We start from the raw sequence: 23,064 nt of genomic DNA, 5'->3' as shown, positions 1-23,064 counted from the left end.
AAATCAGAAGCCATTCATCTGCATTAACTCCTGTTCTGAAGTGTTCATATTTTTAACATGTGGGTGAGGCTTTTCACAGCAGGAAAGGGTCTGCTTTGTGCACTTCTAAGGAAAACTAGTTGGCCCTTTGAACCTATATTCATCTTGAAGCCTTGTTACCTTGTTAAATGGGGCTATTATCAGGCTGCCATAGTCAAGACTCTGAGAGCATGCTTCGTATGCTTGCCTTAACTGCTAAAGACCAAGGGCAGCAAAATTGCTGTAGTAAAAATGCAGAACTGCTAGAGGAAACAGCACATATGTATCATCTGAAGGAAAGATCATTCTGTACTTGTGAACGGCCCTGTTCAGTCTCGTAAGAGGGCCCATAAGACAGATCGCCATTACACCACTGCTCTTTTCCGCTTTCCTTCATGGGCTCAGTCACAGTTGCGTGCTTAACTTAGGAGCTTTGCATTGTGTAGGAAGTCCCAAAGTGTTCAACTGGAACCTTGCTTTTAGGCCTTCCCTCATAAACCAGCAGTTTTCTCCTGTTCATGGTAGACCATGACTATTTGTTGTTCATGAACTTTTTGGCTCAGTCCTGTAATAAAATGAAAAGTTCATGTGTGTGCTTTGTATGATGTGTTTGACAGCAGTTTTGTTTTTCAACCCTGCCTTTGGTGTTGGCGAACTCGCATAGCCAATGCTGGGAAGTACAATGATCCTTGTGATTTAGATAGTGGTCAGAGTTCATCTGCACACAGAAATAGGCCTTCATTGAAAGATGGCAGCTACAGCGAATGCCTGTGTGTCATTGTAAGGAGATACTGGACCAAGATGGAAGCAAGGAAGAAGGTGATTGTTTTGCAAACTGTGACCTTCTCTCTACAGGTGAAAGTCAAATTCGGTAGGTTAAAAAATAGTTAACTTATACATCCATTACATTTTGATAAATAAAAGCTATCTTTATAGGAAGCAGGTCACACTTTCATTTTAATTGTGAAAAATGAAGCAGATATTTTCTCATCCCCAAAGCTCTAGGGAACCCAGTAATTTATACAGAAGCAGAGGTGAGTGTGTGGGCTGTGTGGGCTCCTCCTGGTGAGTCAAAAGTGCCTGGGTAATGTGGATCTGGTTTCTTCTGTTTTTGTTTTCCTGACCCTTGTTTCTGAAGACCAAACATATCTAATTTGTGCCGTTTTTCCTTCCATGTGATTGCTTGATTGAGATGATGGGAATTAAACCCAACACTTGGGCTAGAGATGGCTCAGCGGTTAGGAGCTCTACCTGCTCTTTCAGATGACCTGGTTTTTATTCCCAGCACCCATGTGGTGATTCACTATCGGTCCCAAGCAATTCAACACCCTCTTCTGGTCCCTACGAGCACTGCATACATGTGGTGCCTAGACATACATGTAGGCAAAACACTCATACACATAAAACAATAAAATAAAAAGAGCAACAGTCCATAACTTTGTGCCTGTTAGATAAGTGGTATGCTTCTGAACTATACCTAGAACTCTCCATTTGTTTTTTTTTTTAATACAGAAATTATTTTAAGTTTATGATAGTGGACCATGCAGTAGTGGTGTCTACTGGTGGATATGCATGGCGTAGCTGTATAACAGATTTTCACTTCATTTCTCATAGCTACATATTAATCACAAGGCTTATGGTCAGCAATGTATAGTCAGGTTCAAGTTTAAGTTTAAAAAGAGCAGACATGGGGCCTGTACTTTGTAGTTGCAGCTCTTCTGTAGGCTAAGTCGGGAAATTACTTAAGCTCATGGCTTCCAAGACTACTTTCCACTGTAATGAAGCCCTGCTTCAAGAGGAAAAAGTCTGGAACTCGCTATCTCTTGCTGTCCTGTTTGGAGCAAATCTGTTATACTGTTATGAGAAGTGACCTATCTACTGGGCCAAATACATGACATAGCTTTCTATTCCCAAGCTTGTAAGCTTAGGAAAGTAAGACTCTGTGGTTTTGTCCCAGTTTGCCATCTGTAAAGCAGAGACAGTGATAGTAACTGCCTAGGAGTTGGGAGGGTTTAATGAGGTTAACATAGTGCTAGTATAGATTAATAATCAATAAACTTTTTAAAACTACTGTGATTATCAAGTTGTTATGAACCATTCAAAATGAGCTTTGGTGTTGAACTTGTTACAGTATAGCCAAGTCCTGGATACACCTTGGTCACTGGGTTATTGTCTCCCCATAGTACTTTGAAATTGCTTCTGTCCTAACATTTTTGTGTTCCAGGCTGTGATTCATTTATATAAACCAGTACTTGGCAGCAAAGATTTTAACAGGATATTTATATATTCATCAATCTATTTTCTTTAGATTTTCTTTGGCCCATGATATGTCAATTGTAGTGGGAGATGAGAGCTGCTTGTTGGTTCCCAGCCGCTTAACCCGGAAATAACCACACAGAAACTGTATAAATTATATCACTGCTTGGCCCAGTAGCTCTAGCTTCTTATTGTCTAACTCTTATATTAATTTAACCCATTTCTGTCCATCTGTATATCGCTGCGTGGCTATGCCTTACCCGGTAGAGTTCCCAGTGTCTCTCTGTCACCTCCATGACTTCTCTCTGACTCTGCCCTTCTTTCTTCCAGCATACAGCCTAACTTTTTTTTTGCCTACCTAAGTTCTGCCTTGCTATAGGTCCAAAGCAGTTTCTTTATTCATTAATGGTAATCACAGCACACAGAGGGGACTCCCACATCAGTCAATATTTTCATATTATCCTTTTGGGCAAGCTAAAAAGTAATAGGGCTAAGGAAAGTGTTTCCTGTACCGTGACCCCCTAGGTAGTAACCTTCATAGGAATGAAGGCTCTAGCTAGCACCAGTTCAACTTCTTCATGAGTTATGTAGGTGTTGTCTTAACAATAGGACCTGCTGTCAGTTTGTGGAAAGCCACCAGTAGCCTTAGCAATAGCCTGGATTATTTGGGGGTTCCCATGGGACCCCTTTGGTCAAGAGCTCAATTAAATGTAACCTGTTGCCAGTACTGGAAGCTCTATTTGGTGATGAGAGATGTCCTGTTGGAGTTCTGTCTCCTCCCATTTTTTTTTTTGACAATTTTATTTAGATTGCCTTTATATATGTATATATTTTAGGAAGCTTCTAATGTGTTAGATTTCCAGATGGCCCCTCAGATATCCGTTAATTTTAGCTGTCACTCCCTGTATTCCATCCCTTAACCCCTCTACTCTGCCTTTGATCCTCCCATTCCAGTTGTCTTCTAACCCCGTTCATTCATAACTATTTCTTTTCCTAGGGAGCTCCGCCCCACCCAAGTACTTTACTCTCTACCTGACTTCTGGTTATGTAGATTGTAGCTTGCTCATCAGTGACTTAACATCCATATATAAGTGAATACATGCCATGTTTTCTTTCTCGGTTTCAGTTACCTCATTCAGAATGATTTCATCTAGTTTCATCCATTTACCTGAAAATTTCACAAATGCATTCTTTAATAACTGAGTTATATTCCATTGTGTAAATGTACCATGTTTTCTTTATCCATTCATCTATGGATGGACATCAAGTTTATTTTCAACTTCTGACTATTGTAAATAGAGTAGCAATGACAATGGTTGAGCAAGTGTCTTTGTAGTAGGATGTATATGCTCAAGAGTGGTAAAACTGAATCTTGAGCTAGGTCAGTTCTCATCTTTATGAGAAACTACCACACTGATTTCCATAGTGACTATACAAATCTGTACACCACCAGCAATGAATGAGTGTTTCCCTTACTCCACATCCTCACCAATGTGAGCTGTCACTTGTGTTATTGATCTTAGCCATTCTGACTAATGTAAGATGAAATCTAAAAGTAGTTTTGATTTGCAGTCCTTAATGACTCAGGGTGTTGAACATTTAAGTGCTTCTTGGCCATCTGAGTTTGCTCTTTTGAGAATTCTCTGTTTAAATATGTACCCCATTTTTAGTTAGGCTGTTTTCTTATGTTCACTTTTTTGAGTTCTTTATTTTGGATATTAGCCCTCTATTGGATCCACTACCAAAGGAGAAAGGTAAACCCAACCACAAACCCTTTGATATACAATGGTGACTTCCTATATGATACACTAGTACAATAGTAGCACAGAGTTTGTGGGAGTAATCAACCAATATCTGGTTTAAGGCCCACTCCATGAGATGAAACCCATACCCAACACTGTTTAGGTGGCCAAGAACCTCAGGACCAGGTGCCGAGGGTCAACCAAATAATATTGTTCTGCCAGAAGAATATAGCAATAAAGCGATTCCCTATTATATTCTCCTATACGCATAGATCTGTACTTTGTTCAGCCATCACCAGTGAAGCCTCCTCCTGCAGCAGATGAGAACAAGTAGAGATCCACAGACAGACAATACTCAGAGAGTGAGAGATCTTGGAACACCAAATCCTAAAATGGATGTGACCATCAAATCCCTCCCCTCAAGACTCAGGGAACTGCAGAAGAGGCAGGATGAATGTAAGAGCCAGAGAGGATGGAGGACACCAGGAACCTGGGCCTTCTCGGCACAGCAGGGCTGGTGCACATATGAACTCACAGAGCCTAGCAGCATGCATAGGGCTTGTACAGGTCTGCACCACATTGGAGTCTTAGAACTGAAAGGATAAGAAGGCATGTGTCTCCAATCCTAACCCAGACGGTTGATCGTTTTCTCCAAGGGGGTCTCACTGGGGTAATAAACTGTTCTTAAGGGTGGTCCCCATGCCAAGCAATAGATGACCAACACAAAATGAACTCAACAGCATTTATGGAGCTTCTTTGTTTCATAATGTCAGGTCTTTTTTTTTTTTTTTTCTGCTTACATATATTGGCTTCTCAGTTTTGTGTCTTTATGGAAATCCTGTGTGTGCAAATGTGTTTGTCTCTGTATCTGTGTGTGTTTCTTCTGCTCTTTTTCTTTGGCTCTTTTTCCTGTTTGGTTGTTTTGTCCTATTCTGGTTTGTTTTGTTTTATCTTACTGAATTTTATGATTATTCCTTGATCCCTGTTTGCTTTCTAAGGACAGACAGGAAGTGAGTGGATCCCCATGGAAGGGGATATGGTGACCACCTGGCAGGCGTTGGTAACCATAATCACTATATCATAAGAAAAAAAAGGTTTTCAATTAAAAAATTGAAAAGAATATTTTCCCAGGAATACCTAAGTTTGACAGCAGAACTGACAAAAGCCATTCACTGTTTCTTGGGGTGAGATTTATTGCCTCCTAGGAGACAGGTGCCATAAAGGCCAGCTCTAGGGAGTGTGGCTTTTATTTTATTTTTTTTTAAATCTTGTGGGTTGGATTGCTTAAGTGTTAATTCTAAGTACTTTTATCATAAATATTTAAAGCAAATAACCAATTTCTACTTAATCATAAACCATAACTCTTATTAGTCTGAAAGCACTTGCGTGGAAAATTACATATCACTTTAATGTATTTTCTGTCTGTTTTTATGTTCATATAAAATGACAGCCCACAGATGCATGATGACATCATCATCAGTGAGCCAAAGGAAGCGAAGGAAATCCTTTGTGAGCTGATCACTTAAGGAGCCCCTGTCAGCTTCGTGCTTCTCTCTGCATTTCAGGAGGGAATGTCTGTGTGTAGAGTCAGCCCCACGATCAAGGACGGTTGACACTCAGTTCCTTCAAAACGAGCCCCAAATTTAAATACATTGTCCTCCAAATGTCCCTTGGTGCCAATGAATGTGATTTTTTTTTTTTGAATGCTACATTAGTTTCTGTAGTTCATCCCACTCAGGTCCATTGCCTTTTCCCTAATGTTGTGTCCAATTTTAAATGACTTGAATGATGGGCCGTCCATCTTTTACCTGGCCCATGCAACCACTTAGTGCTCAGAAGTCCTGGGCCTCGTTTCCTGTGACAACTGTACTGTGGCAGACCTGAGGAAGGGGTGGTAGCACGCATGAGACTTTAATTGCTGACTAATAGGCCATAGCAACCTGAACATTTTATTAAGAGGGCATTTAAAATTAGCATTATTATTCCAGAAGATGCTTTCACACCACAGTAAAAGTCATGCTGAGAGTGTCTGATATGTAACCTAATTTCACCACTTTCTTAATTTCTTCCCATTTTTCCCAGTAATATACCTCTCAAGCCATTTTATATTCTTTTCTTTGTACCTGTCTGTTTCCATAAATTATTTTATTTCTCAGAGTATTCTAATAACCATATATATGTGTGCAGACACACACACAAATATATGTATATATACACACACACATTTTTGAGGATATATAATGGATATAAAACACAAGGTTTTTTGAGTTAGAATAACTTTTTTGGTATTGGGGGATGTATGTGCATACGTGTGCAAATGTACTCACACTCACACTTGTACAGATGTGGGTGTGGGCATGCTTGTTTGTTTAGAGCCAAACTTTGACTCTGGATACCTTCTTTTATTGTGTTGTGTTCCCCTCCCCCTTGTTTTTCATTGTATCTCACTCAAACTTGAGCTTGCAACTTCTGCTAAACTGACTAGCCAATAAGATCCCAGCAATTTTCCTACCCCAGCACCCTGTGCTGGGTTTATAGGTGTGTGATAACATGTCTGGCTTTTATATGTGTTCTAGGGATGTAAACCTACATCCTCATGCTGGCACAGCAAACACTTTATCCAGAAAGTCATCTTCCCAGCCCCCAAAATACTGTGCCTTTTTTTTGACGGTCCTAAATTGTTTATTGGGTATGAATTGTACAAACATTACGTGTATTAGCGGTAACGGTGGACTGCAGAGTGCTGCGCCTTCTCCAGGCTGCACGTCACGAGCCACCAATAGTGTGGTGGAACTTGTGGCCCTTTCCAAGGCCACGGCTCTTGTGGCCTGCAGACGTCAGCCCATGCATCTCTCTGTGCTTGTGGACCGGTTTGGTGATTCATTGGGTGTCAGGGTTTCTTCTGATAGCTTTATGGAATGGATTGATGAGGATAACCTCAAAAAATTTGTATGTGGAATCTTCGCCAACCCAGTAAGAATTCAGGACTCTCAGAGCCCCACAGTGGTGTTCAGCTCTCTCTCAGCAACAGACTGAAGGCTTCGGGCAAACTTTAGCTGGTTCACACCATGATGGACAGGCTTGCCGTAGATCGCACCCTTGGGCACCAGGCGTTTGTGCAGAATCCTGTATATGATGTAACCTTGCTTGCCCTTGTAGCCCAGCCTCTGCATTTCGTCAGCCCAGGTTGGGCGGGAGCCCGGTGCAGAGCAGACAGTAGGCAGTACTGCCAGCAGTGGACCCTCAGCAGGAGGCGCATCACCTCCCACTGCTTCTTCCCCCACAGCTCCTGGATTTACTTGTTCGTGCCCATCTTGGCTCACCTGAGGCCGCCGCCAGAGAAAAGCAATTCTGTGCCTTTTTAAAAGTGTTTATTGATGGGCTCTATGGAACTAGACGATGTTTGCCTTCTTGTCCTAATAGTTAAGACAGTGGGGATTTAAACGCCTTTTTCCTTCAAAATCTGAGTGTGTAAGCCAGTGGTGAAGTATGTGCCTAGTAGGTGTAAAGTCCTGGACCTGAACTCTAGCACCATGAAGTTCAACAAGAAATCCCTTCATTTTCTCTTTTTGTCATTGAAATCTGTCATCTCTGGGACACTCTGTTTCTACGAGTATCATGAAAGCAGATTTCAATAATATCCTTTGAGAACGGGACTCTTCTCTTCAGTGATGATATTGAGGAGCCCTGTCATCATTCCGTGGCTATTTGATTCTATTGTATTTTAAGTAATCTCCAAGCTGCTGACGGGTGTCACTGAGAAACCTCACTAGTGGTTTTTCTTTCTTCTGCTATATCATCAGATTCTTCAGCTTTGCTCCTGCACCTTTGGTTCATGATATTATCCCACTAGCACATGGCTGCCTTACGAAGAGGATTTGCCTTTTGTTGTTGTTTTGAGAAAGATGTCACTATGTGGTCCTGACTGGCCTGGAACTCACTCTAGGTAGACCAGGCAGGTTCTGAACTCAGAGAGACTCACTTGCTTTACCTGAGATTAAAAGCGTTCATTGCCACACCCAGTCCACAAAAGGGATTTTTTTGGCAAAGAAAGCACTACCTAATTGAGAGTGATTTGAGTCAAACCTTAAACAGCAAGTTTCAAATTTTTTACCAATTGGATAGTTTTTGTCCTTAGTTCCTTAGGCGTAATCTATATTAATAAATAATTCACATAAATATTGTTTGGTGAGTTTTAACCGTCTTTAAACATTGTTAAATTCCTCTGTATAACTGTTACAATAATTACCTTTTGTTTCTCCACAGCTATTTTCTCAGTTTGCAAATATTTTCATAAGCTCAGGGCATTTGAAAGCGCATGGGCTGAGCTTTCAAAAAGACCTGAGTTTTCAATAAAAGTGAACATTTAACCCTTTGGGGTGTGGAGCACCTACAAGTAGCAGTGAACACTGAGGGGCAGACACTCTACAGTAGCAGTGAACACTGAAGGGCAGGCACTCTACAGTAGCAGTGAACACTCTGTGGGGCAGACACTCTACAGTAGCAGTGAACATGGAAGGGCAGGCACTCTACAGTAGCAGTGAACACTGAAGGGCAGACACTCTACAGTAGCAGTGAACATGGAAGGGCAGACACTCTACAGTAGCAGTGAACACTGAAGGGCAGGCACTCTACAGTAGCAGTGAACATGGAGGGGCAGGCACTCTACAGTAGCAGTGAACACTGAGAGGCAGGCACTCTACAGTAGCAGTGAACACTGAGGGGTAGGCACTCTACAGTAGAAGTTAGACGTACACGGGAGGGAGACACAAATCCTCCTTAGAATGAGTGGCCATGGACGTGATATATAAAGCAGGTGCTGGATTTTATAGGGCAAGTTACAGTTCATTCAGAGAGTAAGAGAGAAAGCCATCCCAGGCCTGAAGCCCATGTATGAGGCACAGACACCTAAAGTTCTCTGAGAAATGACCATGATTTCAAACCCTGGGCATAAGGGAGAAATGGTTAGGCTAGTGCTAGAAAACTAAACATACTGAGAAGGTGGTCCAGTAGCCCAGTAATCCAAAGGAGCACCAACCCCAAATTGATGAGTCTCTCCTTTTGTAGTGTGCATTTTTGTGTGTGGCTGTGTTGCGTTTGTTGTGGTGTAGGCTGAGATCCCTTACTACAGTTCCTCATGTTGTGGTGGACCCCAGCCATAAAATTATCTTCATTGTGCTTCATAGCGGAAATTTTGATGCTGTTATGAATCATAATTTAAATATTGTATTTTCCAATGGTCTTAGACAACCCATAGAAAGGGTCATTCTACCTCAAAGGGGTTGTAACCTACAGGTTGAGAACCTCTGATTTAGCCTAAGGGTTTCTAAGCCGAGACACACAGTAGACACACTGCTTCATTTCACTTAACACACTGTAAGAATAGCATGTATGTATTTCCAAAGTTCCCCCAAATAAGTCTGATTCAGGATCTGATTTAAGAACCACTTCTCTACACCATTTGTGCCTAGGTAGGTTCATGGGGTACTCAAGGAGACCTTCACTAAGCTAAGATGAGCACAATTAAGTCAGAAGTCATTTCTCCGTTACACGAGTGGGAAGCAGCACTCTTCTCCTCTCGGCTCCCACTCTTAACCCCTGCAGCATTTAAAGTTACTCGGGTCACTTCTGCCTGCTGGTAACTAAAGCTTTTGCTCTTCGGCATCTCCTTCTAGTCTGCCTGTCTTCCACTCCGTCCTTCCAGCCAGACTGTGTCCACCATGGCTGTTCCTGTTCAGTTCAGTCTCAGCTCTGCTGCTCTGTCTGGTCTTTCTTCTCCCTTGATTTTCCTTTCCCATTTCCTTTAGCCTCTTCCTTCTCATCCCTTGGTCCTCAGCAACCACATCTAGGAAGCATTTCTTGGTTGTCCCTGTCTGAGTGAGGCGCCATTGCCTTGTGCCGCCGTGCTGGTAGTGTAGAGTTGATAGGATAATTATTAATTGGTATTGAAGTTTCTGTTTGTATTAAAACAGTGGCCCCTTTAGAAATTCACTTGTTCACATTCATTTCCTTATCTGATAGCTTAAGGGCTCAGCATATGGTAGTTGCCAGTAGAAATGCTAAGTAAACTGCGGGAGTGTGCTCACTTCACCTTTTCTACTGAGCATTTACTGTGTGTCTGGTTCCTGTAATTCCCTTAAATTAGATATCATTACTTTCCCCCTACAGATGAGGGAACAGGCTTCCAGAAGGCAAATGAATAAGTCAAATCTGAGTTGCTCATCCAAATGTCTTTATGAAATTGGTGTTTTACAATCGCTAGTGTTACCATTGCCTCTGGTGATTGTCCTAATAATTCTTTAAAAGATGGGATATTGTGTAGTTTTGTCCTTAGTTTTCTTTTCTGACACTTGTATTTTCCTAGTCTTCAGTGTGAATACAGGTTCAGCTGTGTATTCACTTTGAGAACTCGAAGAGACCAGTGATGAACAGAAACAGATTGCACCTCAGCCTCCATGCCTGTTATCTTTTCCTACAGAGGAGCCTTGTGAGCCCACAGCTTGAGCATCCTTCCTGAGGAACCTGCCTTAAAAGGAAGAAGTAGACTTCCTTCCTCTGCCCTGATAGAATAAGCAGTGAAGTGGCCTGATGCTGGCCAGAGCAGGGAGAGCACAGCAAGCCAGAGTGATCTGCACAGACTCATTCAGCCCTGGGTAATTGAGTTTCCACTGGCTTCTTTCTTCTGAGACTTAACATCGAAATTATTGAGGGAGGTGCTGTTTCCCTGGGCACCAAGACAAGCTGCATTTTCTGTCTCTGCCATGGTCCTTTTGATTCAGCTTTGTGGACTGATGCCTTGCATGATTTGTTTTTTTGTTTGTTTGTTTTTTGTTTTGTTCGAGACAGAGTTTCTCTGTATAGCTTTGGAGCCTGTCCTGGAACTCGTTCTGTAGACCAGGCTAACCTCAAACTCACAGAGATCCACCTGCCTCTGCCTCCCGAGTGCTGGGATTAAAGACTTACAGCACCACTGCCTGGCAAGAGAGCCACCTTGTACTTCTGACAGGGACTCCAGAAAAGAAACAGGGTGAGCTCAGATGACATAATGTCAGTTCTGCTACAAGTCAGGCTCAAAGTGGTCTTTTATGGCCCTGGTGTGTTAGACTGTGTGTGATGCAGGCGGAGAACCAGCGGTGTGGCAGGAAAGGGCCTGAAAAATGAAGGTGCTGTGAGGAATGCAGCTCAGCTTCAGTGGCTCCTGGAATGGAAATGACTGCTGGTGGCTTGGATGAACTTGGCTTCCTGAGACGTGAGACTTGATGTGTTAAAACCAGACCTGTCCTGGACAGACAAGGATGGGTGTTTGACTGGGTGCTACTGAGCTGAACGAAGTGACAAGAGTTGAAATATTTTCTCTTGCCTTACTCCTGTCTAACTCATTCACTGGCCCAGGGAGACAGTCAGCCAACCTGAGGGCTACCTGGGACAAACAGAAAAAGCAAATGGTCCCTGCTGAAAACCCCCCTACCCATTTGGCTCTTCTGTGTCCCACTTAGAGCCCTTAGCTCTCTGGGAGGTATGCATGGCTTTGTTTGCCTACCCCAGCCAGCCTTCTGCCCCCTCCTGCTGCTGTAGTAGCTACTGGATTAAGGAGGGCACTCACTGTGCTCTTCCTCCAACTTTGGCACTTACTTCCCATGGTTCTGCATTAGATGCAGCTAGCTGATGTGGGGTATTTGGGAGCATCCAGACGACCCACAGCTGAATCTGTTGAGTCCCCTGCAGCAGCTGTTCTCTGAAGCAGCAGCAGCGAAGCAAGAGTGTATGGTGGATATGCAGGAAGAACAGCAGACAAGTCTCTGCTCCAGAGGGTTGAAATCAGCCCATCTGCATGTGGAGCTAGTGATTGTACTAGAAAGTGGGAATGGGAGGAGAGGGTGTTTTCCAAGTTACCAAGATAGACAGAGCAGCCAGGATGGGCTGGGCTGTGCAGCTGTTTCAATGTGACAATGAGCTGAATTACTTTATCTTTGCGCAGTGGGAGTTAACACATCCCCCTTTCTACTAGAGAGAGAGAGAGAGAAGCTAATAAAACTAGTCAGTCATTTGAATCTTTGTGCAGAATGGTGATAATTTATAGGAATGTCTGGACATATCCTTGTTTGGACATTTAATTAGTGAAACTAGCAGCCTAGAAGATGAAATAGCTGAGTTGGCTGAGACAAGCATTTGAGGACCTGGGAAAAGGTATGGGCTAAGAGGGGCTGGGGAAACACCTGCAGGGTGATGTTGCTAATTCGAGACAGGAATAGAATTACAGCCCTGTGGCTGAAGTGGGGATGGGAAATGGGAGAAATGGTTATTATGGTCCTCCCAGTTTTTGAGTGGCCACTACAGCATGATGACTAGAGGTCTGCAGCTCAGTAAGGCCATCAGAAGTCCTTGCTTGGAATGTTGGAGGAGGCTGCTTGTCTGCTTCCCAGATGCTCAGCCCTGAAATAATAACACAGAAACCATATTATTTGCAATACTGTTTGGCCAATAGCTTAAGCATATTTTTGGCTAACTCATATCTTAAGTTAACCCATCTCCATTAATCTGTGTATCACCATGAGGCTGTGGCTTACCAGGTAAAGTTCGGCTTCTGTTTCCAGAGGGGCTACATGGCTTCTCTCTGACTCTGCCCTTCTTTCTCCCAGCATTCAGTTTAGTTTTTCCCACCTATCTCTGTTCTGCCCTATCATCAGGCCAAGACAGTTTTCGTCATTCATTAATGGTAATCACAGCATACAGAGGGGAATCTCACATCACCCTTATGAAGAGTAATGACGGTTTCAGGTGATGGTAACAAAGGGAGCACACATCAGTCTCACACCCTTCTGAAAAAAAAATTCCCAGCAAAAGAAGAGCAAAGGGACTGTGTTGAGGAGTAAACCCTTAATTCTAAGGAAAATGAAGCATGAAGCCTAGGAACAAGTGCTTAATGACTTAAGAGGCTCAAGAAAATAGAGTCCAGAAGTATTGGGTCCTCAGAGAAGGGCACCAGGCTCCTACACAGTGACAATTAGTAAACCAGGCAGGAGATTACTGACAGGAGGAAGGTTGGTCAACTGTAGCTTTGTGAAAGGAGCATGAACTCTTAACCCACTGTGGAGAACTTGACTGGTTCTCCCCAAGAGTGGGAAACTGGGGGGTAAAATAAGGGGTGCTAAACCAAATGGGGTACCCAGCGCGTGTGCGTGTACACACACACACACACACACACACACACACACACACACACACACAGAGTTTCTGGTCTTGTTTTATCACTTGCTTCTAGGCCACTAGCAGCCAGGCCCTTATCTTCCTTCTACAGGGGAGTTAGCAATGTCTCTGTAGCTAATATGGCCAGCCCAAGAGGGACAGGCTAAAGGAAGTGGGCTCTCTCTGCCAGTTGACTTCTTTAGGGAATCCTAAGGTGAAGCTAAAGCTCTCCCACTTGTCTCAGGGTTTCTGTTGTGTGCCTAATTTCCCCTTCCCCAACCTGCTTGAAAACCAGACATGAGAAAACTGGTAAGTACAATGCTTAAAGCAGACAGAGAAAATGTATATAGGGAAATTGAAACTTCACAATGCAGTGCGGTCCTTAGAGAGATAAAGTCCATGCTGCAGTTTTATATCAAGAACAGGATGCCATGAGAAGGAACCGTTAGAGAATATGAAGTGTAATCAGGTATTTAATATATTAAAGCAGACATGAAAAGTCAGTAAGCAGCCTACACAGCAAAGTTGAATTCTTCCAGAAAGAAAACCAAAATGATGAAAAGATGGCTGAAGAGAAGGCATAAACGTAGAGGTCAAGGTTCAGAGGTTCTGACGACTGAAACCTCACCTGTTATTTAGAGAAAGCCCAGGGAAGAAGTTAGCACTAATAATTCAAGAAATTTTACCCAGACTGAAATATGTGGGTCCCAGATTGCAGACCCCACCCCAAAACGTATCTTCATATAATTCCTGTTAATGCCTGTCTGTAGATGACTCACATGCTTCTAGAGCAGGCTGTAGTTTTAAAGAAGAAAGAGAGAGAATTCAGGTCTGGTGGTACAATGGCTGTTTAGTAGCAAAACCAGTTGACTGACCAGATTATTCTACTCAATGCTCTCAAGGAAAACAATTGGTAGTTTAAAGTTCCACACCCAGATACAATGCCTGTTGAACAGGAAGATGTACTAAAGGTTTGCTCAAAGTCTGTAACTTCATCACCCAGGAACCTTTTCTCAGGAAACTTTAAGTAAGTTTACTATACCAAAGTCGCAGAACAAAAACAGAAGAAAGGAGGAGAGAATCAAAAGCAGTTGTGGAGTGGATGTCAGGGTTTAGGGAGGGAGGGTCTGTGTTTGAAGCTGCTCAGGAAGCCTAGGAAGATAGTTTGAAAAGAAAGAAATTACTAGGTCCCTTTGATGTGTCAGAATATTTTGAGAGCAGCATGTCAGCTGAGGAGAGTTACTTGAAGGAAGGGTTCAGTGTGGAATTCCTAAAATTAAGCAAAACAAAAATCTCTTGAGCCATGATCTCATGGTGATGCATGCCTGTAACGCTAGCACTTGGTAAGCTCAAGTAGCCAGATTTCTTTTGAGTTTGAGGCCAGCTAGAGAGTGAGACTCTGGCTCAAACAAAAACAGAAACAAAAGCAACCTAATGCCCTTTCTAACTGGGAAAACCCTGTGTAGAATTAGGTGTGAATAACATTTACATAGCATAAAGTAAACAGTAAGTATTGATCTAGCTCAGAGTTACAATCTACACTGGGGGATGGGAATGGTCCAGTTGGAGAGAGAAAGCTGACTCTTGTCTTCTGCAAAAGCATGGTCGATAATGCCTAAACCAGAAGATTAAGAAAAAGCATCAGAAGCATGTTGATTATAGATGCAAAATAAATCCTAAAATAATGAATTAAAGGAGATAACAGTGGTTCCTCTGGGAAGGGGGAGGTGGAGCATGGAAGGTTTGTCATAGCAAGCCTTACAGACGATTTGATTTCAACTATGTGCACAGATAATATTATGCTTAAAACTAAAGAGGAGCAAATAGCAAAGGCTTCTTTGGTTTGCTTCAAGAGGTCAAGGACGAGAGGGGTCACAATAGCTTCTAGAGATTGGGCAGAATCTTCTTGTTAATGAAAAAGCAAAACCAAAAACCCTCTTTTGCAAGGAGGTGTAAGGCTTGGCATTCTCTCTGACCACCGATTTAGGCTGTACCAGGAAAGCCCAGGGCATGAATTTTTTTAACTCTAAAGACATTTTGGGGAGGGGAAAAAGTCCTTCTAAACAATTCCACCTCCAAAGCTGTTGACTAATCCACAAGAGATGCGACAGACTTGAGAGTGACCTTCAGCTGTGCAGAGGTCTCACAGTGCCAAGGGTGTGTACCAGCAAAGACTGGCCGGTTTAATCTGTCAGTCGGTTTAGCTCCTGCCTAACAGCCCTGTAACAAACTTGGACATCTTCCCGTTCCTGCTTTGTTTGTGTTAACATTCTAAACACTTGACTAAGTCTCTTATAGCTGTAGCATTGAAATTAGCGCTGTAATCTGCCTTGCTGTTTGGAAATTGGAGTATAGGCTTCTGTGGAAAAATCGGTCACACGCTAGACCTTAGCAGCCCTGATGGGTATACTATGTGTGTTCATGCTCACTGTGGCTTGTCCTTGTGTGTCTCCTGTAAGTGTTTGCATTTCCTGTGTGTTGGTGGTGAATATTCTCATTTTCTCTAGTATTGTTTTTATTTACTTTCCTATGCTGCCTCTCGTTGAGAGCTGTCCATCATTAGACCGCTACTTGAATTGTGTGCAAGTGAATCGCTGTGTAGCTTCCCCATTCTCCTCCCCCTTCCCTGAGTAGAGGTGCTGAATTTCCCCAGGACAAGGGAAGGTCCCTGAAGTTTTCTGTGAACGTGATGACTGGGGATATTGGATGGAATACGTGGGGCTTTGGGGGTTGAACTCGTTATCCCAGCACATTTAGCATCCTGAGGGTCTGTTGTCCAGAACATAGGTTTCTTGAAGTAGCTGTAAAAGACACAGGCTTTGGGGTTGTCAAGCCTCAAAATTTCCAGTTTGAAGATACGACCATTGATATGATATTTAATACTGTCTACATGTGAAGCACACGTATGATAACATGTCTGAACATGTGTTACTATTGGCTGCATGTTGTATGGACTGTGAAAGAATGCATGTGTGGTGTGCTCAGAACTGTTAGTTTAGATTTGAATTCCACTACTGCTGCTCAGCAGAGTGGAACAGAGGCTGGTGTCCTCCGTCCCTGCGCTCTGTGACGCTCTCAGTTTTTGACACTTGGAGACTGTTGTGGCCAGTCACCATTGCATTTCTTGGAGTAGCCAGTGTTTGCCACCTTGGGGACCATGAATGTTTTCTTTGGAGAGTCAGAGTGCTTTCTTGTGTATACTTCCACAGCTAGCATATATAACTGCCTAAATTAATTATAAAAAATAATTGTAAAAATTGTTTTGTTGGTTTGAGATTTGGTGTCTCTCAGCAGCCCAAGCTGGCGTTAAACTTTTAGCCTCCTGGTGGTGGGATGATAGCCATGAGCCGGTCTTCCTAACCATGTGACTTTAGCATGTACACACAGAACACATACATTTTGATCACACCCATGACCCCAAATTCTTCCTCTTCTTATTTACCCCTTTTCCTTCTCTGTTCACTCACCTACTTGAAAAGAAGAAAGGAAAGAAAATGTCTGTCCTTAAAGTGTCCTTAAAGTTTGATTGCCTGTGCCCACCCTAGTTCAGGGAAAGAGAAACGTTTTGTCTGCTATGATCCATGACCTCCCCCCCCCCCCCCCCCGCCAAGCAGGTATGTTTTATAGGTCACAGTCACAAAATGAGTTTTTTACAGATTCATAAGGAAGCTAACAGATTTTCTTGTGCTTCCATTAGACTCCTTCATCTGTGTTGGTGGAAGTTCACAGCCTATTAGGTGAACTAGGAAAGATAGTGCAGCCATTGCCAAGATAAAATCGGGAAGTTCTCTTTCCCACCCCCAGCATGTTGGGCTAGGGGAAAAGATAATGAGAAAATGCGAGTGTTGACCTCTCGGTATTGTAGCCCTGCTTGTTAAGATGCACTGGTTTATTGAATTAAAATGGTGATGTGTTCACGTTTGCCGCACACAGAGCAGGGGTTGGGCTTTCTCACAGTTGCTTTGTCCTCTCTGTATCCTCCCTTTTCCCTGCCTTTTTCTTTTTGTCTCTCAGATTAATTTTTATTTTATATATGTCATCCCTACTTCTGCTTCATAATTTTTGAATATTATAATCTGAAGAAAAAAACTAAACCATGAAATGCATAATTTTCCCAATGAAATTCAAGTTGGTTCCTCTGTCAAAGCTGTAAGACGCCTGTTTGGTTGGGTTTTTACTTTGTCCCACTGAGGATCTGAAATAGGTGTACTGGACCTGCCCCTCAGACTCGTTTATGTTGGACAGAGCTGGTTCTGTCCTCCCATTTGATCAGCTTTCACCCTGGGTAATGGTTTATAGCTGTTTGACCTTGTAGTTAAGCATTTTTGTCTGTGAGGGTCTATGATCTTCTAAACAACAGATAATTGGTTGATTTTTTAAATTTGTTATCTGTCCCTTGACTTTAAATGTAAGTTCACGGGGAGGGATTTTATCTGTATTCCCCACTATGGGAGTAGCAGGCACATGAAAAACAGCAGATGCTTATATCTGAGTTGGTAGCTTTCTGTTTGGGGAACGTTGGATTATTTTACCCACCAACGTCCCTCCTTATATTAGCTTCTCTGTTGCATTAGTTTTTTTTTTTTTTTTTCAGGGAAACAAGATGGCTTCTTCTTTTATTTGCTCTTCAGGTTGAGTGTCTTAGAAGCGGGTGCATGAGTGCTCCTTCCACAGGGCCCAAGGCCAGATAGCAAGGGGCCTGGTTGCTCTCTGAGTTGGTAGCCTGTGCTTAGGCTCGCTGTGCAAAGTGTTTAACCTTTCCATTTCCCCCCCTCCAAGTGCGCAGTGCTGCAGGGACTTCTCCAGCTTCGGCAGAGGAGAATCTATAGCGCCACAGACCAGCCAGAGGGAAGGCTTTCTAACTGTTACAAATCTTTCCTGTTGCAACATGCTTTTTCTAGAAGCTTTTTGTCATTCTGGCAGCAAACTGTTTTCCACTAGCTGCATTAGCAACAAGACCCAAAGTCACTCTCCTCTAGCTTGTAGTCTGTTGTTCAGAGCACTAATGTTATACCCAGAATTGGAGGAAGAAACCTCCAGAATTTAGCTGCTCTGGGACTTGAAGGATCATACCTGTGTTGTCTTGGGAGCAGGAAAGAAAAGAAAGGCCAAAGGAAACCTTGAAATGGCCACATCCCAGCTCACCCCGGTCTCTAGTGAGAGGTATAACTTGTTTTTGTAGGGGACTGTCCCTGGCCACAACAAAGAACAGCATTTCTCCTCAGAGTTCTCGGAAGAAAACAGAAAGCTATTAAGGATCCCTTCTTAAACGTGTTCACCACTTTAACCCTAACTCTGGCTTTCAGTAGTGTCTGTTTATGTCAATAACACGAAGTCTAATTTGAAAATAAACTTTGTTTCCTAAAGATCAAAATTCTATTGTATTTTAGATTAATTTGATCCCTTGAATCTTACTTAAATATTCTTAAAAAATTAAATCTTATCTGATAACAGACCATGCCCAGTGCAGAACATTAGTAACTGAGGCAAAGGTCAAGGGTTAGCTCTAACCACAAAGTCAGCTTGGAGTCTACCAGGACTGGAGACCAGGGGGTTAAAGTGAACACGCACAATCCACTGAGTTTTCTTTAGTGTATTAAGATGCTTGGTATCTTCAGTGTTAGCTGTGAGACATCAGCTCTGGAAGCATTCTGACAGAAATGATGGACAGATGAAGGATGCGAATTTTTACTTTTCCACATCAGGCAAATAATGCCATGAAATCACCAAAGCAAAATATTAGCCTTCTTTATGGAAATTTCATGTTCCTCAATGAATTAAAACTCTTAGCTTCCAAGGTATACACAAAAATATGAGCCCTTCGGTTGGACTGAACAATTTACCACACCGCCCGGGTTTCTGTCTCCTTGTCTGCTGAAGAGGGAAGCTTCGGAAGGAGGGTAGAGGCTTTAAGCTTTAAGCTCATGTGGGGGCATCGCTTCCACGAGCATTGAGACAGGCCTAGAAAAGGGTTTTTTTTTTTTTTTTTTTAGCCTGGGTGACCAAAGTAGGAATACCATAGAGTCAGGAAATGTTCCTTCTTACTAGAACCTGCTTCCTTCAGCCCATTATTGCTCTATGCGATGATGTCACGTCTGCCCTATGGCCTGTCCCACTCCACCATCTGGGTTCAGGAATACTCTCCTAGGTGATGTCCCCACCAGTCTACTCTAAGGGTATCCTGCTCTGCCACACTCTGCCTTTGCACTCTGTAGCATTTCTAGTGTTGACTTTTTGTGGGTGAATTTTATTGTTAATTGTTTTTTAAAATCAACAGGATCATAATGTGTATACAATGTACTGAGATTCACACCCCTTCCTTTTTTATCCTCTTCCACCTCCACTGACTCTCTTTTTCCCACCTAATCCCCCTCCTACCCTTCTGTCCTTCCCTCATTTTCTTCTTCTTTGAGGGGCTGGGGCTACAGGCAGTCATAGCTTCTGGGTCTTCATGTTTGCAGCAGCCATGTGATATCAAGTCAGTGCCCCACTGCACTCCTCCCTACCCTGTGGTTTCCACATCCGTGTGCCATCCTCTTCCATCATGTTCCCTGGCACAAGGAGGCATGACATAGATGCCCTATTTGGAACCAACCACTTAGCAGCCACGTATTCTTATCACTTTGTCCATCACCCATTGCCGAAACAGGCTTCTCTGGTCAAGGCTGAGTGCTGCTTGGGTATATTAGTATGAACATTTGGAAGGCAGTTCAACTGCATGTCCATTTGGCAAAGCGTAAGTAGTGGATTCCCCCTGGATCCTGTGACCAAGCTCCTTGGCCCCGGCTTTTGAGCAGTTCTACAGTGCTAGGCATATACTCCTTCCACTGGATCTGATCAGGAGGCAGCTGGTTAGCCCAGCACGTCCATGACACCATTGTACCAGTAGGCATGTCTTGCCAGGCAGTTCGCTATTGTAGCATGAAGGGTCTGCAGCTGGATATGATTGCTGAAGGATTCTATTCCCTTGATGGCCTGCATACCACGTCCAGCACATTGAATGCTGGCTACTAGAGAGAGAGCTGCCAGCTCAATTCCAACTTTGTTTCTCTGTCTCTTATATCTAGAATATGTGGTATCTTCAGCAATAGAGTTTTACTGACTAGTTCTGGAGGGCAGTCAAAAGCAATGGTAATAACCCACTTTGCTCTGATATCCTCTGTGGTCTACCTGACCAACTCATAGGACGGTATCCTGGGATTTGACTTTGAAAACTTATGACTTGGGTGTGTTGCTGACCTTTCTTAATAGAGGAGGAAACCAAGGTTCAAAAATTTTTAAACATTTTTCTCTCGTTTGACTTATCTAACTACATGGTGAACTGCGCTGCTTTGAAGCCCACATTGTTGTAAAACTCTGCAGTGCCTTCCCGTTTTAGTAGGCTGTCCAGAACATTTTAGCTTATCTTATTAAAGAAGACAAAATCCATTTCACCCATAGTCTCTTAGCACTGAAGAACTTCGTTATTGAAACATCTTGTTCTGAACTGTGTTCAAGGTCCGGGCTCTGTCAGCCGCTTGAAGACAGTGAGCACAAGGAAGGCAGGAGAGTGTCAGAAATAGACTGGTTCCCTGGGACTCGTGTGGACAGCATTCATCTTCCCCAGAACCCGCCAATCTGCTGCCTATCTGCCTTCTGCAGCACCGTTTAAGTTTTAATTATCTTCACACTGAGCTGCTGTGTGGAGGACTTCTGAGAGAACCCAGTGTAGTTCTCTGGCTGCTAGCACAGCTCTTCAGTGCTCACTGATGCTGCCCTTGCTGCCCCGCCTTGTTACCAGGTGACATGGGTGACCATGCACCGCAGAGACAGTGCTGAAGAGCGAAGAGAAAAGTCTCGAGCTTTGTTTGCTATCTTGTGGCAGAAGAATGATGTCTACTTCTCTTGCTCAAATGTTAGGATCACTTTGTTTTGCTTTTTCAAAGAAAGTTCAAAAACAAAACAAACAAAACATCCCTACCCTTTCTCGTGGGTTTTCAGTTAGAACTTCTCCTCCACTGTGGGGTCTTCATTCTGAGCTCTAGTGAGGAACTGTGGCTGTGATCAGGGTAGGTGCTTGTGAGCCTCCTCAGTCCTTGCATAAGAGGGTCTCCAAGAAAGACAGGCCTCCCCAGGCTGTCAGCACTCACTGAAGCCTGGCCCTTTACTGACACCCATGCTGATTCTAGTTGCTGTCTTCTGTGCAGGAAGGAGGGCCTGGCTCCTTCTGGCTTCTTTCTTTGGGTGTCCCATTTCTTTCTTTTTTCTTTTTTAAATTTTATTGAGCTCTACATTTTTCTCTGCTCCCCTCCGTACCTATCCCCTCCCCTTCAATCCTCTCCTAAGGTCCCCATGCTCCCAATTTACTCAGGAGATTTTGTCTTTTTCTACTTCCCATGTAGATTAGATCTATGTAAGTTTCTCTTAGGGTCCTCATTGTTGTCTAGGTTCTCTGGGATTGTGATTTGTGGGCTGGATTTCTTTGTTTTATGTTTAAGAACCACATTCCATTTCTTGAAGTGTGGGTTTGAGTAAGGACTTGAAGCCATTGCTGTAAGTTATGCTGTAATGGTTCAGGCTTAGAAAGCCTGTGAGCCTGGGTGACAGGGCTTGTTATGGCCATGCTGTGTAGCCAGCAAGAAGTGAGATGTACGGTGATGAATGGCTCGTTTGACCTCAGGATTATGGGTCGAGATAACACTGTCTTCATTTATGTGGGGCTTTGACCTGGAGACGTAAGAGTGTTCTTCTCTTATCTAGTATTTTCTTTATTGTCACAAACACTGTCATTAAAGTTGTAAAATGTATTCCACTACAACTATTTGTCTCCAGTTGCTTATAACTGTGTGGCAAGGGAAGGCAAGATTGCATTGTTTTGTCTGTCCCTGCCATTTACATCAGGGTAAAATTGCAAAATGACAATTATCTGAACTTGAAAGCTTGATTCCATGTTTAAAAAGGGAAGGGAGGCCAATCAGCATCTGCTTTAGGCACTGCCAAGGGGAAAGGCCCTGTTGGTCATTTCCTGGCTCTTGTACCGTGCACAGTAGGAGAGCTCGTTCTTCTTGGGTAACTTAACCTTGAGAATAGGATCTGATCAGATTGCATCAAACTGCCTGCTCTGAGGTTGCAGACAGCAGCACTCAGGCTGCCTTGGCCATGTGTGGTTGAAAGTGCAATGCTAGTTGAGTTCCTGTGGTTACAGGAAATGACCAAAATTAGATTCGGGCCTAGATGCCAGATTTAGTACACCCCTTCCCTTCCAGAAAGCACCCAGGGTGACTTTAGCTGTCTACAGTAAAAGACAACACCATTAAGAATCTAATTTAAATGAACTCTCCACCAAAAACAAAAGAAAGCCCTCTTTGTCTGCATTGAGGCTGAGGAAGTCAGAGAAACCTTCCTTGTGCCTGGAGGGTTCTGGTAGTAGCCAGGTCTCAGCAAGGGAAGGATGACTCTCCCTGCACTAAGTCCAGGCATTCTGAATAGCTAGTCTAGGAGATCCCATTAATACGGGTTATGAAGATGAGTGATCGGCTTGTGTCAAGGAGCAGATGGCTAAATGAGGTGCACAGGGAATGCCATGAGGCTCGGGCTGGAAGAAACGGAGGAAGATAGCCCATAATGCGAAACCCCTAAATACAGTCTCCTTAATGTGAATGCTTCAAATAGTCTTTTACATTATGCAGTTAATTCAGAGTGATGAGAAACATTAGGAAATTACGGAATTAGTGGACAGCGATTAACATAGAAGTAAAATTATATCATCTAAATCGAAGGTAGTTCTGTGTGCAGAGGGGAGGGTATTACTAAAGCCTTGCCCAGCCTGTCATTTCCTCATTGAAATCTGTTCTCTCAGTACATAGTTCATAATTTGGAAGAA

The 23,064-nt window shown here is 43.2% G+C and overlaps 1 protein-coding gene and 1 pseudogene across 1 annotated transcript in view; one reads left to right on the top strand and one right to left on the bottom strand.

Moving 5' to 3' along the window:
* Btbd9 (BTB domain containing 9) overlaps positions 1 to 23,064 on the top strand; it is a 353,804-nt gene that overhangs the window by 204,827 nt on the left and 125,913 nt on the right. The gene's annotated exons all lie outside the window — the stretch shown is intronic.
* On the bottom strand, positions 6,611 to 7,329 carry LOC126502773 (60S ribosomal protein L15-like; annotated as a pseudogene).

This window comes from Alexandromys fortis, unplaced genomic scaffold (assembly GCF_014885135.2).
Source record: "Alexandromys fortis isolate MF-2015 unplaced genomic scaffold, M_Fortis_MF-2015_v1.1 scaffold_9, whole genome shotgun sequence".
Lineage (NCBI taxonomy): Eukaryota > Metazoa > Chordata > Mammalia > Rodentia > Cricetidae > Alexandromys > Alexandromys fortis.
The sequence above is the reverse complement of the archived record's forward strand: the minus strand, read 5'-3'. Positions and strand labels throughout refer to the sequence as shown.